Source organism: Cherax quadricarinatus, chromosome 41 (assembly GCF_038502225.1).
Source record: "Cherax quadricarinatus isolate ZL_2023a chromosome 41, ASM3850222v1, whole genome shotgun sequence".
Taxonomy (NCBI): domain Eukaryota; kingdom Metazoa; phylum Arthropoda; class Malacostraca; order Decapoda; family Parastacidae; genus Cherax; species Cherax quadricarinatus.
Window position 1 is genome coordinate 19,805,864 of NC_091332.1, and position 13,228 is coordinate 19,819,091.

Sequence of the window (13,228 nt, forward strand, 5' to 3'; positions counted from 1 at the left end):
AGAGGCCGATTTCTTTTCTTTGTGAACCACCCGATTCTCCGAAAATTTGCCACCTGGGTCATGTCTCCCTCGCCTTTCACCTTCATGATACCTTCAATCGCTTTTTTCTCCTGCTTTCTTTCATCATAAGTTTCCCCTTTAGCTTCGTCTAGCCCATAGACAAAAACTGATCTCTCCCTTTCCACCTCCCACTGTGACTCCCATTGCATCCTCTGATGTGTTTTAGTTCCTTCCCGTGGAGTGTTCCTTCCTTCAGTCCCTTCCGTGTGTGTGTGTGTGTGTGTGTGTGTGTGTGTGTGTGTGTGTGTGTGTGTGTGTGTGTGTGTGTGTACATACTCACCTAATTGTAGTTGCAGGGGTCGAGACTCAGCTCCTGGCCCCGCCTCTTCACTGAACGCTACTAGGTCCTTTCCCTGCTCCATGAGCTTTATCATACCTCGTCTTAAAGCTATGTATGATTCCTGCCTCCACTACATCGCTCGTCAGACTGTTTCACTTCCTGACCACTCTGTAACTGAAGAACTGCTTCCTAACATCCCTGTGACTCAACTGAGTCTTCAGCTTCCAAGAGTGACCCCTTGTTTCCGTGTCCCCTCTCTGGAACAACTTGTCTCTGTCCACCTTGTCTATTCCACGCAGTATTTTGTATGTCGTTATCATGTCTCCCCTTATCCCTCCTGTTCTCAAGTGTCGTCAGGCCGATTTCCCTCAACCTTTCTTCATAAGACATTCCCCTTAGCTCTGGAACTAACCTTGTCGCAAACCTTTGGACTTTCTCTAATTTCTTAACGTGCTTGATCCGGTGCGGGTTCCAAACTGGTGCTGCATACTCCAGTATGGGCCTGACGTACACGGTGTACAGTGTCTTGAAAGATTCCTTACTTAGGTGTCGGAATGCTAATCTCAAGTTTGCCAGGCGCCCATATGCTGCATAAGTTGTCTGGTTGAAGTGTGCTTCTGGAGAAGTGTTCGGTGTTACACTCACGCCAAGATCTTTCTCCTTGAGCGAGACTTAAGAAATCGTAATGACACGATTGCAAATAAACCATACCCCCGGCCGGGATTGAACCCGCGGTCATAGAGTCTCAAAACTCCAGCCCGTCGCGCTAGCCACTAGACCAGCTAGCCACAATAAGATTCATCCAACTAGGTATATTTCTACACCATAGGAAAGTTAGCACAGGCACCTCTGTGACCACAAATGCAAGTTTTTACAGACGAATCTCCAGCTAGCGTGGCCGTGACGAACTCTAGCTCAAGTCCCTTCACTGCCGTCAACATGACTTAAGAAATCGTAATGACACGATTGCAAATAAACCATACCCCCGGCCGGGATTGAACCCGCGGTCATAGAGTCTCAAAACTCCAGCCCGTCGCGCTAGCCACTAGACCAGCTAGCCACAATAAGATTCATCCAACTAGGTATATTTCTACACCATAGCTGGTCTAGTGGCTAGCGCGACGGGCTGGAGTTTTGAGACTCTATGACCGCGGGTTCAATCCCGGCCGGGGGTATGGTTTATTTGCAATCGTGTCATTACGATTTCTTAAGTCATGTTGACGGCAGTGAAGGGACTTGAGCTAGAGTTCGTCACGGCCACGCTAGCTGGAGATTCGTCTGTAAAAACTTGCATTTGTGGTCACAGAGGTGCCTGTGCTAACTTTCCTATGGTGTAGAAATATACCTAGTTGGATGAATCTTATTGTGGCTAGCTGGTCTAGTGGCTAGCGCGACGGGCTGGAGTTTTGAGACTCTATGACCGCGGGTTCAATCCCGGCCGGGGGTATGGTTTATTTGCAATCGTGTCATTACGATTTCTTAAGTCATGTTGACGGCAGTGAAGGGACTTGAGCTAGAGTTCGTCACGGCCACGCTAGCTGGAGATTCGTCTGTAAAAACTTGCATTTGTGGTCACAGAGGTGCCTGTGCTAACTTTCCTATGGTGTAGAAATATACCTAGTTGGATGAATCTTATTGTGGCTAGCTGGTCTAGTGGCTAGCGCGACGGGCTGGAGTTTTGAGACTCTATGACCGCGGGTTCAATCCCGGCCGGGGGTATGGTTTCCTTGAGCGAGGTTTGCAGTCGTTGGTCACCTAGCCAATACTCTGTTTGTGGTCTTCTTTGCCCTTCTCCGATCTTTGAAAGCCTGCCTGACCCTCATCTGATTTAATTCTCATTAACTTCACATCATCTGCGAACAGGGACACCTCTGAGTCTATCCCTTCCATTATGTCATTAACATATACCAAAAATAGCACTGGTCCTAGGACCAACCCCTGTGAGACCTCGAGCCTCACCAGGCGTATAAATGAGGGAAAGTTCTATGGTGTAGAGAGTGGAAGTTATAGAATGTTGTGAATTGAAATCTTAATCGTGACAAGAAAAAATTGTGACAAATGAATCTTTTATTATGTAAAAAAGAAAAAAAATTGTGGGTTGTTGTGGTTGAACTAGAGAAAAATGTGTAATATTTTCCCTATGTTGTATATGTAGTGAATTACCGAAAATGTTTATTACTGAGAATTCTTGTAATTACGAAAATGTATTACTTAAAAAATGAAAAATTAGTTAGGAAAGAAAATTATGTATTAGTATTATCCTGTTTTAACTTGTTGACCTGTGTTTACTTGGATGGTTATCACGTGACGTCACACCTCAACTGTGTTTACCCCACATGGCATTATCAAACCTGCTGTACTCCCGTAAGGGAGCCCTACTGACCCATGTGAGGCGGGTTCAAATCGAATATTGAGCTTAGGGTGTATGGGCGATGGGAATGGAAGGTTGGGATGCGAGGGGTGGGAGATGATCCGAGGAGGTGAAGCATTGATTTTGGGTAGATTGAAGTGGATGATGGGAGATGTGAGTGAGATGGAGAGGAAGGTCTTGATCCGAGGAGTTGGAGGGTGGAGTCAAATCTTTATCTTTGTATTTTTGAAAAAAATGAAAAAATCGAAATTTTGAGGAAAAAAGTGGTGGGGGTTCAGCAGGAGGGGTTAAAAGTTGATCCAAGGAAGTGGAGATTAAAAAAATCGAAAAATGGTAAATCTTGATTCAAGGAGGAACAGGAATATCAGGCTTAGAGGGTATGGGTGATGGAAGTGGATAGGGGGTAGGTGAGGAGTTGGGGAGGGTGAGCTTGATCCAAAAACGGTGAAGCTGGGATTTTGGGGGGATGGAAGTGGATGGTGGGAGGTGTCAGTGAGATGAACAGGGAGGCCTTGATCCGAGGAGTTGGGGGTGAAGACAAAATTCGAAAAATAAATGGAAATTTGGAAGCATTCTCGAAATCTCACAACATCGTAAAATTACGGAAAAGTTGGTAAAATTGGTCCTTAAACGGGTGGGGACAAGAGAAGGTCTTACCATATCCCTTAAGGGTAAAGTAAAAAAAAAAATATGAAATTAGAAAAAAAACTTATTCGAGGAACGGGGATGATCCAGGTAAGGACGCAGCAGGAGGCGCTGCAGAAGGGATAGTGGGGGGGGTCTCGAGACGCTGGGGCAGCACGAGTATGGGGCGTCGCGAGTGTGGGGTGTAATGGGTGTGGGGCACTGCCGGCGTGGGGCGGCTTCCCAAGGAATAAGCCTCGTAGCTATCTATCAACCCAAGGAATAAGCCTAGTAGCTATCTATCAACCCAAAGAATAAGCCTAGTAGCTATCTCTCAACCCAAGCAAGAAGCCTAGTAGCAATCTCTCAAACCAAGCAAGAAACCTAATAGCTATCTCAACCCAAGCAAGAAGCCTAGTAGCTATCTCTCAACCCAAGCAAGAAGCCTGGTAGCTACCTCAACTCAATCAAGAAGCCTAGTAGCTATCTTTCAAGCCAAGCAAGATGCCTAGTAGCTATATCTCAACCCAAGGAAGAAGCCTAGTAGCTATCTCTCAACCCAAGCAAGAAGCCTAGTAGCTATCTCAACCCAAGCAAGAAACCTAGTAGCTATCTCTCAACCCAAGCAAGAAGCCTAGTAGCTATCTCAACCCAATCAAGAAGCCTAGTAGCTATCTCTCAAGCCAAGCAAGAAGCCTAGTAGCTAACTCAACCCAAAGAAGAAACTTAGTAGCTAACTCTCAACCCAAGCAAGAAACCTAGTAGCTATCTCTAAACCCTAGCAAGAAGCCTAGTAGCTATCTCAAGCCAAGCAAGATGCCTAGTAGCTATCTCTCAACCCAAGCAAGAAGCCTGGTAGCTATCTCAATCCAAGCAAGAAACATATATTTCAACCCAAGCAAAAAGCCTAGTAGCTATCTCAACCCAATCAAGAAGCCTAGTAGCTATCTTTCAAGCCAAGCAAGATGCCTGGTAGCTATCTCTCAACCCAAGCAAGAAGCCTAGTAGCTATCTCTTAACCCAAGCAAAAAACCTAGTAGCTATCTCAACCCAAAGAAGAAGCCTAGTAGTTATCTCTCACCCCAAGCAAGAAGCCTAGTAGCTATCTCAACCCAAAGAAGAAGCCTAGTAGCTCTCAACCCAAGCAAGAAGCCTAGTAGCTATCTCTCAACCCAAGCAAGATGCCTAGTAGCTATCTCTCAACCCAAGCAAGAAGCCTGGTAGCTATCTCAATCCAAGCAAGAAACCTAGTACATATCTTTCAACCCAAGCAAAAAGCCTAGTAGCTATCTCAACCCAATCAAGAAGCCTAGTAGTTATCTTTCATGCCAAGCAAGATGCCTAGTAGCTATCTCTCAACCCAAGCAAGAAGCCTAGTAGCTATCTCTCAACCCATGCAAGAAGCCTAGTAGCTATCTCAACCCAATCAAGAAGCCTAGTAGTTATCTTTCATGCCAAGCAAGATGCCTAGTAGCTATCTCTCAACCCAAGCAAGAAGCCTAGCAGGTATCTCTCAACCCAAGCAAGAAGCCTAGTAGCTACCTCAACCCAAGCAAGAAACCTAGTAGCTATCTCTCAACCCAAGCAAAAAGCCTAGTAGCTATCTCAACCCAATCAAGAAGCCTAGTAGCAATCACTCAAGCCAAGCAAGATGCCTAGTAGCTATCTCTCAACCCAAGGAAGAAGCCTAATAGCTATCTCTTAACCCAAGCATGAAGCCTAGTAGCTATCTCTCAACAAAAGCAAGAAGCCTAGTAGCTAACTCAACCCAAAGAAGAAACATAGTAGCTATCTCTCAACTCAAGCAAGAAACTTAGTAGCTATCTCTAAACCCAAGCAAGAAGCCTAGTAGCTATCTCAACCCAAAGAAGAAGCCTAGTAGCTATCTCTCAACCCAAGCAAGATGCGTAGTAGCTATCTCTCAACCCAAAGAAGAAGCCTAGTAGCTATCTCTCAACCCAAGCAAGAAGCCTAGTAGCTATCTCAACCCAAAGAAGAAGCCTAGTGGTTATCTCTCAACCCAAGCAACAAGCATAGTAGCTAAGTCAACAAAAGGAAGAAACCTCGTAGTAATCTCTCAGCCCATGGAAGAAGCCTAATAACTATCTCTCAGCCCAAGCAAGAAACCTAGTAACTATCTCTCAACCCAAGCAAGAAGCCTAGTAGCTATCTCAACCCAAAGAAGAAGCCGCCTAGTAGCTATCTCTCAACCCAAGCAAGAAGCCTAGAAGCTATCTCTCAACCCAAAGAAGAAGCCTAGTAGTTATCTCTCAACACAAGGAAGAAGCCTAGTAGCTATCACAACCAAAGCAAGAAGTCTAGTAGCTCTAACTCGACCAACACATTAATACAACAAAAAAGGAAGGAATACTGTCTAATTTCAGAAGTGACAGTCCGATCAACAGGATCATATGAGTGACAATCTGTTCATCAGGATCGTGAGAGTGACAGTCGGATCATCAGAATCTTAAGGAGTTAAACCACTGGCTGAGTGCACCAATTGTCTGGGTAAAAAGTTGAACCACTGAGTGCAGCAGTAATCTGGGTAAAGCGCTGAACCACTTAAGTGCAGCAGTAATCTGGGTAAAGTGCTGAACCACTGAGTGCGGCGGTAGTCTGGGTAAAGTGTGGAACCACTGAGTGCAACAGTAATCTGGTAAAGTGTTGAAGCACTGAGTGCAGCAGTAGTCTGGGTAAAGTGTTGAACCACTGAGTGCAGAAGTAGTCTGGGTAAAGTACTGAACCACTGAGTGCAGCAGTAATCTGGGTAAAGTGTAGAACCACTGAGTGCAGCAGCAGTCTGGGTAAAGTGTTAAACCACGGAGTGCAGCCGTTCTCTGGGTAAATTGCTGAACCACTGAGTGCAGCAGTAGTCTGGGTAAAGTGCTGAACCACTGAGTGCAGGAGTGGTCTGGGTAAAGTGTTGAACCAGTTAGTGCAGCAGTAGTCTGGGTAAAGTGTTGAACCACTCAGTGCAGCAGTAGTCTGGGTAATGTGCTGAACCACTGAGTGCAGCAGTATTCTGGGTAAAGTGCTGAACCAATGAGTGCAGCTGTAGTCTGGGTAAAGTGTTTAACCACTGAGTGCAGCAGTAATCTGAGTAAAGTGTTGAACCACTGAGTGCAGCAGTAGTCTGGGTAAAGTGTTGTACCACTGAGTGCAGCCGTAGTCTGGGTAAAGTGCTGAACCAGTGAGTGCAGCAGTAGTCTGGAAAAAGTGTTGAACCACTGAGTGCAGCCGTAGTCTGGGTAAAGTGTTGAACCTCTGAGTGCAGCAGTAGTCTGGGTAAAGTGCTTAACCACTGTGTGCAGCAGTAGTCTGGGTAAAGTGATGAACCACTGAGTGTAGCAGTAGTCTGGGTAAAGTGCTGAACCACTGAGTGCAGCAGTAGACTGGGTGAAGTGCTGAACCAATGAACGCAGCAGTAGTCTGGATAAAGTGCCGAACCATTGAGTGCTGCAGTAGTCTGGGTAAAGTGTTGAACCACTGAGTGCAGCAGTAATCTGGGTAAAGTGTTGAACCACTGAGTGCAGCAGTAGTCTGGGTAAAGTGCTGAACCACTGAGTGCAGCAGTAGTCTGGGTAAACTGCTGAATCAGTGAGTGTAGCAGTAGTCTGGGTAAAGTGTTGAACCACTGAGTGCAGCAGTAATCTGGGTAAAGTGCTTCACCACTGAGTGCAGCAGTAGTCTGCGTAAAGTGTTGAACCACTGAGTGCAGCAGTAGTCTAGGTAAAGTGTTGAACAACTGACTGCAGCAGTAGACTGGGTAAAGTGCTTCACCACTGAGTGCAGCAGTAGTCTGTGTAAAGTGCTTAACCACTGAGTGCAGCAGTAGTCTGGGTAAAGTTTTGAACCACAGAGTGCAGCAGTAGACTGGGTAAAGTGTGGAACCACTGAGTGCAGCAGTTGCCTGGGTAAAGTGCTGAACCACTGAGTGCAGCAGTTGTCTGGGTAGAGTGCAGCAGTAGTCTGGGCAAAGTGTTGAACCACAGAGTGCAGCAGTAGTCAGGGTAAAGTGTTGAACCACTGAGTGCAGCAGTAGTCCGGGTAAAGTGCTGAACCACTGAGTGCAACAGTAGTCTGGGCAAAGTGTTGAACCACGGAGAGCAGCAATAGTCTGGGTAAATTGCTGAACCACTGAGTGCAACAGTAGTCTGGGTAAAGTGTTGAACCACTGAGTGCAGCAGTAGTCTAGGTAAAGTGCTGAACCACTGTGTGCAGCAGTAGTCTGGGTAAAGTGTTGAACCTCTAAGTGCAGCAGCAGTCTGGGTTAAGTGCTGAACCAATTAGCGCAGCAGTAGTGTGGGTAAAGTGCTGAACCACTGAGTGCAGCAGTAGTCTGGGTAAAGTGCTGAGCCATTGAGTGCAGCAGTAGTCTGGGTGAAGTGCTGAACCACTGAGTGCAGCAGAAGTCTGGGTAAATTGTTGAACCACAGAGTGCAGCAGTAGTCTGGGTATATTGTTGAACCACTGTGTGCAGCAGTAGTGTGGGTGAAGTGCTGAACTGCTGAGTGCAGTAGCAGTCTGGGTAAAGTTTTGAACCACTGACTGCAGCAGTAATCTGGGTAAAGTGCTGAACCACTGACTGCAGCAGCAATCTGGGTAAAGTGCTGAACCACTGACTGCAGCAGTAATCTGGGTAAAGTGTTGAAAAACCGATTGCAGCAGTAGTCTGGGTAAAGTGTTGAAGCACCGAGTGCAGCAGTAGTCTGGGTAAAGTGTTGAACCACTGAATGCACCAGTAGTCTGGGAAAAGTGTTGAACCACTGAGTGCAGCAGTAGTGTGTGTAAAGTGTTGAACCACTGAGTGCAGCTGTAGTCTGGGTAAAGTGCTGAACCAGTGAGTGCAGCAGTAGTCTGGGTAAAGTGCTTAACCACTGAGTGCAGCAGTAGTCTGGGTAAAGTGCTGAACCACTGAGTGCTGCAGTAATCTGGGTAAAGTGTTGAACCAGTAAGTGCAGCAGTAGTATGGGTAAAGTGCTGAACCACTGAGTGCAGCAGTAGTCTGGGCAAAGTGCTGAACCACTTATTGGAGCAGTAGTCTGGATAAAGTGTTGAACCACTGAGTGCAGCAGTAGTCTGGGTAAAGTGTTCAACCACTGAGTGCAGAAGTAATCTGGGTAAAGTGTTAAACCAATGAGTACAGCAGTAATCTGGGTAAAGTGTTGAACCACTGTGTGCAGCAGTAGTCTGAGTAAAGTGTTGAATCACTGAGTGCAGCAGTAATCTTGGTTAAGTGCTGAACCACTTAGTCCAGCAGTAATCTGGTAAAGTACTGAAGCACTGAGTGCAGCAGTGTTCTGGGTAAAGAGTTGAACCACTGAGTGCAGCAGTAATCTGGATAAAGTGTTGAACCACTGAGTGCAGCAGTAATCTGGGTAAAGTGCTGAACCACTGAGTGCAGCAGTAATTTGTGCAAAGTGCTGAGCCAATGAGTGAAGTAGTAGTCTGGGAAAAGTGTTGAACCACTGAGTGCAGCAGTAATCTGTGTAAAGCGTTGAACCACTGAGTGCAGCAGCAATCTGGGAAAAGTGCTGAACCAGTAAGTGCAACAGTAAACTGGGTAAAGTGTTTTACCACTGATTGCAGCAGTAAATTTTGTAAGGTGTTGAGCCACTGAGACCAGTAGTAATCTGGGTTAAGTGCTGAACCACTGAGTGCAGCTGTAATCTGGTAAAGTGCTGAAGCACTGAGTGCAGCAGTAATCTGGGTAAAGTGTTGAACCACTGAGTGCAGCAGTAATCTGGGAAAAGTGCTGAACCACTGAGTTCAGCAGAAATCTGGTAAATCACTGAAGCACTGAGTGCAGCAGTAATCTGGTTAAAGTGTTGAACCACTGAGTGCAGCAGTAATCTGGGAAAAGCGTTGAACCATTGAGTGCAGCAGTAATCTGGGTAAAGTGCTGAACCACTGAGTGCAGCAGTAGTCAGGGTGAAGAGATGAACCACTGAGTGCATCAGCAGTCCGGGTAAAGTGTTGAACCACTGAGTGCAGCAGTAATCTGGGTAAAGTGCTGAACCACTGAGCGAAGCAGTAGTCTGGGTAAAGTGTTGAACCACTGAGTGCAGCAGTAGTCTGGGTAAAGTGCTGAACCACTGAGTGCAGCAGTAATCTGTGTAAAGTGTTGAAGCACTGAGTGCAGCAGTAGTCTGGGAAAAGTGTTGAACCACTGAGTGCAGCAGTAATCTGGGTAAAGTGTTGAACCACTGAGTGCAGCAGTAGTCTTGGTAAAGTGTTGAACCACTGAGTGCAGCAGTAGTCTGGGTAAAGTGCTGAAAAACTGAGTGCAGCAGTAGTCTGGGTAAAGTGCTTAACCACTGAGTGCAGCAGTAGTCTGGGTAAAGTGCTGAACCACTTAGTGCAACAGTAATCTGGGTAAAGTGTTGAACCACTGATTGCAGCAGTAATCTGGGTAAAGTGCTAAACCAATGAGTGCAGCAGTAGTGTGGGTAAAGTGCTGAATCACTGAGTGCAGCACCAGTATTTGTAAAGTGTTGAACCACTGAGTGCAGCAGTTTTCTGGGTAAAGAGTTGAACCAGTGAGTGCAGCAGTAGTCTGGGTAAACTGTTGAACCACTGAGTGCAGCAGTAGTCTGGGTAAAGTGCTGAACCAGTGAGTGCAGCAGTAGTCTGGGTAAAGTGCTTAACCACTGAGTGCAGCAGTTGTATGGGTAAAGTTCTGAACCAGTGAGTGCAGCAGTAGTCTGGGTAAAGTGCTGAACCACTGAGTGCAGCAGCAGTATGGGTAAAATGCTGAACCAGTGAGTGCAGCAGTAGTCTGGGTAAAGTGCTGAACCACTGACTGCAGCAGTATTCTGGGAAAAGTGCTGAACCACTGAGTGCAGCAGTAGTCTGGGTAAAATGTTGAACCACTGAGTGTAGCAGTAGTCTGAGTAAAGTGCTGAAACAGTTAGTGCAGCAGAAGTCTGGGTAATGTGCTGAACCACTGAGTGCAGCAGTATTCTGGGTAAAGTGTTGTACCACTGAGTGCAGCAGTAGTCTGGGTAAAGTGCTGAACCACTGAGTGCAGCAGTAATCTGGGTAAAGTGTTGAACCACTGAGTGCAGCAGTAGTCTGGGTAAAGTGCTGAACCACTGAGTGCAGCAGTAGTCTGGGTAAAGTGCTGAACCACTGAGTGCAGCAGTAATCTGGGTAAAGTGTTGAACCACTGAGTGCAGCAGTAGTCTGGGTAAAGTGTTGAACCACTGAGTGCAGAAGTAATCTGTGTAAAGTGTTGAACCACTGAGTGCAGCAGTAGTCTGGGTAAAGTGCTGAACCACTGAGTGCAGAAGTAGTCTGGGTAAAGTGCTGAACCTCTGAGTGCAGCAGTAGTCTGGGTAAAGTTTTGAACCACAGAGTGCAGCAGTAGTCTGGGTAAAGTGTTGAACCACTGAGTGCAGCAGTTGTCTGGGTAAAGTGCTGAACCACTGAGTGCAGCAGTTGTCTGGGTAAAGTGCTGAACCACTGAGTGCAGCAGTAGTCTGGGTAAAGTGTTGAACCACAGAGTGCAGCAGTAGTCTGGGTAAAGTGTTGAACCACTGAGTGCAGCAGTAGTCCGGGTAAAGTGCTGAACCACTGAGTGCAGCAGTAGTCTGAGCAAAGTGTTGAACCACGGAGTGCAGCAATAGTCTGGGTAAAGTGCTGAACCACTGAGTGCAGCAGTAGTCTGGGTAAAGTGTTGAACCACTGAGTGCAGCAGTAGTCTGGGTAAAGTGTTGAACTAGTGAGTGCAGCAGTATTCTGTGTAAAGTGCTTAACCACTGAGTGCAGCAGTAGTCTGGGTAAAGTGTTGTACCACTGAGTGCAGCAGTAGTCTGGGTAAAGTGCTGAACCACTGTGCGCAGCAGTAGTCTGGGTGAAGCGTTGAACCTTTGAGTGCAGCAGTAGTCTGGGTAAAGTGCTGAACCACTTAGTGCAGCAGTAGTGTGGGTAAAGTGCTGAACCAATGAGTGAAGCAGTAGTCTGGGTAAAGTGTTGAACCAGTGAGTGCAGCAGTAGTCTTGGTAAAGTGATGTACCACTGACTGCAGCAGTAGTCTGGGTAAAGTGCTGAACCACTGAGTGCAGCAGTAGTCTGGGTAAAGTGTTGAACCTCTGAGTGCAGCAGTAGTCTGGGTAAAGTGCTGAACCACTTAGTGCAGCAGTAGTGTGCGTATAGTGCTGAACCAATGAGTGCATGTTGCAACCCCTGAATGGGTTACAATGATTATTATGTATATATAATGTATATTATCTTTTCATATAATTTTATATTGCTTATATTTGCGATAATAGCTAAATCGCAATTGTATTGCCTTATATTGTTATTTGACGTAGCTTATGTTAGGATGTTAAATGTTACATATTGTTAGGATGTATATAAAATGTGCTCAGTTAGTCTTGATTGTCAAACTACTGTAATTATCGCTTGTCGCTCGTTATACTGCCGGCTTCTGAGCTGCAGTTGTCCACGTAGCTATCACGTGATCGAGGGGGGGTGTCCTTTCCTCTCATGAAGTAGTCAGTCTGCTGGAGACTCGCTTGGTGGTTATACAGATTGTCTGTCTCATTATTCTTGTTAGTTCTGTAGAACTTTGTTCACAGAACATTGTATAGACTTTGTGATTTTCGACGTTGTACTGAGGTTGTGTGTCACATAGACACTCGGAACATCTCAGGTCTTTAGCTATAGCTTCTGACCTAATTTTGTACTGGTTTCTGTGTATTGTCACAGTCGCGTTTTTCCTATGCTGAACATAGATTCAGTAATATGGGAGTTTTGTAACTTTTGTGGAGGATCAGCTGATGGTCCCTACTTAGTGTCGTTATATTATTTCCCAGTTCCTGATTCTGTTTCGCAGTCGCTTGATATTGCATTGCTATTGGGCTTAGCATTCTTTGTTGTTCAAGCAGACTGTTCGGGTTGCCAGTCGGTCAAGAAGTTAGTTTATTTGAGGACTTTGTCAGTCACTTGTTTAAGTCTATTCGAGTCTTGAGACATAGCGAATTACTTAAGAGCACTTACACACATACACACTTACTTGTATATATTTGTAATATCTTATTAAATGTTAATGTACCAGACGGTACTTAAGAATTATAAATGTGATATGTGCTTTCAGCACAATAATATTGAACTCGAGAGATTGATTTTATTTTGATTGCTATGATTAATTTACTTTGATAATATACCTCTAGACTTAATAAATTTATTAAATTTTAATTTCTCTAGTTAGTAGCCTACCAGTTGTAATCCTAAAGCACTATTGAACCATACTGAATTTTAATGGATAATTGGACAAGGATACTGACTACTTGTTACGAAAACCCAGTAACAGGCTGGATGCTAGAAGGGGAGGCCTTTCTAGTATTCACTGGAGATCTCTAAGCTTTTAGAATCGCGTTTTTTGTAACAAATGGGGGCCCGTCCGGGATGCTCTTGATCCAAGGTGTTGGAGAAATTGTCCAGTTTGACATACTAGTAAATCTATGATCAAACACTTTGAGTACTTTCCTAACCTGAAGACTTTGAGTTTAGTCTTGTACAACATACCAGGTGGATGTATGTACCTGACTGAGTCTCTTGATCCAAGGAGATGGAAATACTGTTTGAGTTCTAACTCTAAGACATCCAACACTAAAATTCCTATTAGGATTATAGTTTCCCATAATCACTCTCTCGTAGTACAATTATTTTCGTGATGTATGCCAAAGTGAAACAGTTAATTGATACTCTGGCTTTGTCTGAGTTAAGTACATTAAAACTTCAGACGTGTTGGCAAGTAGCCAAGTATCTCGGTGTGACGTATAACAGGAATTACACAGCAGAAACTGTCAGAGCGTTAATTAAAGATATATTGTTTCCTGCTCATACAGAGATGTCTGATTATGATTCAGATTCAGAAAGTCTAGTGT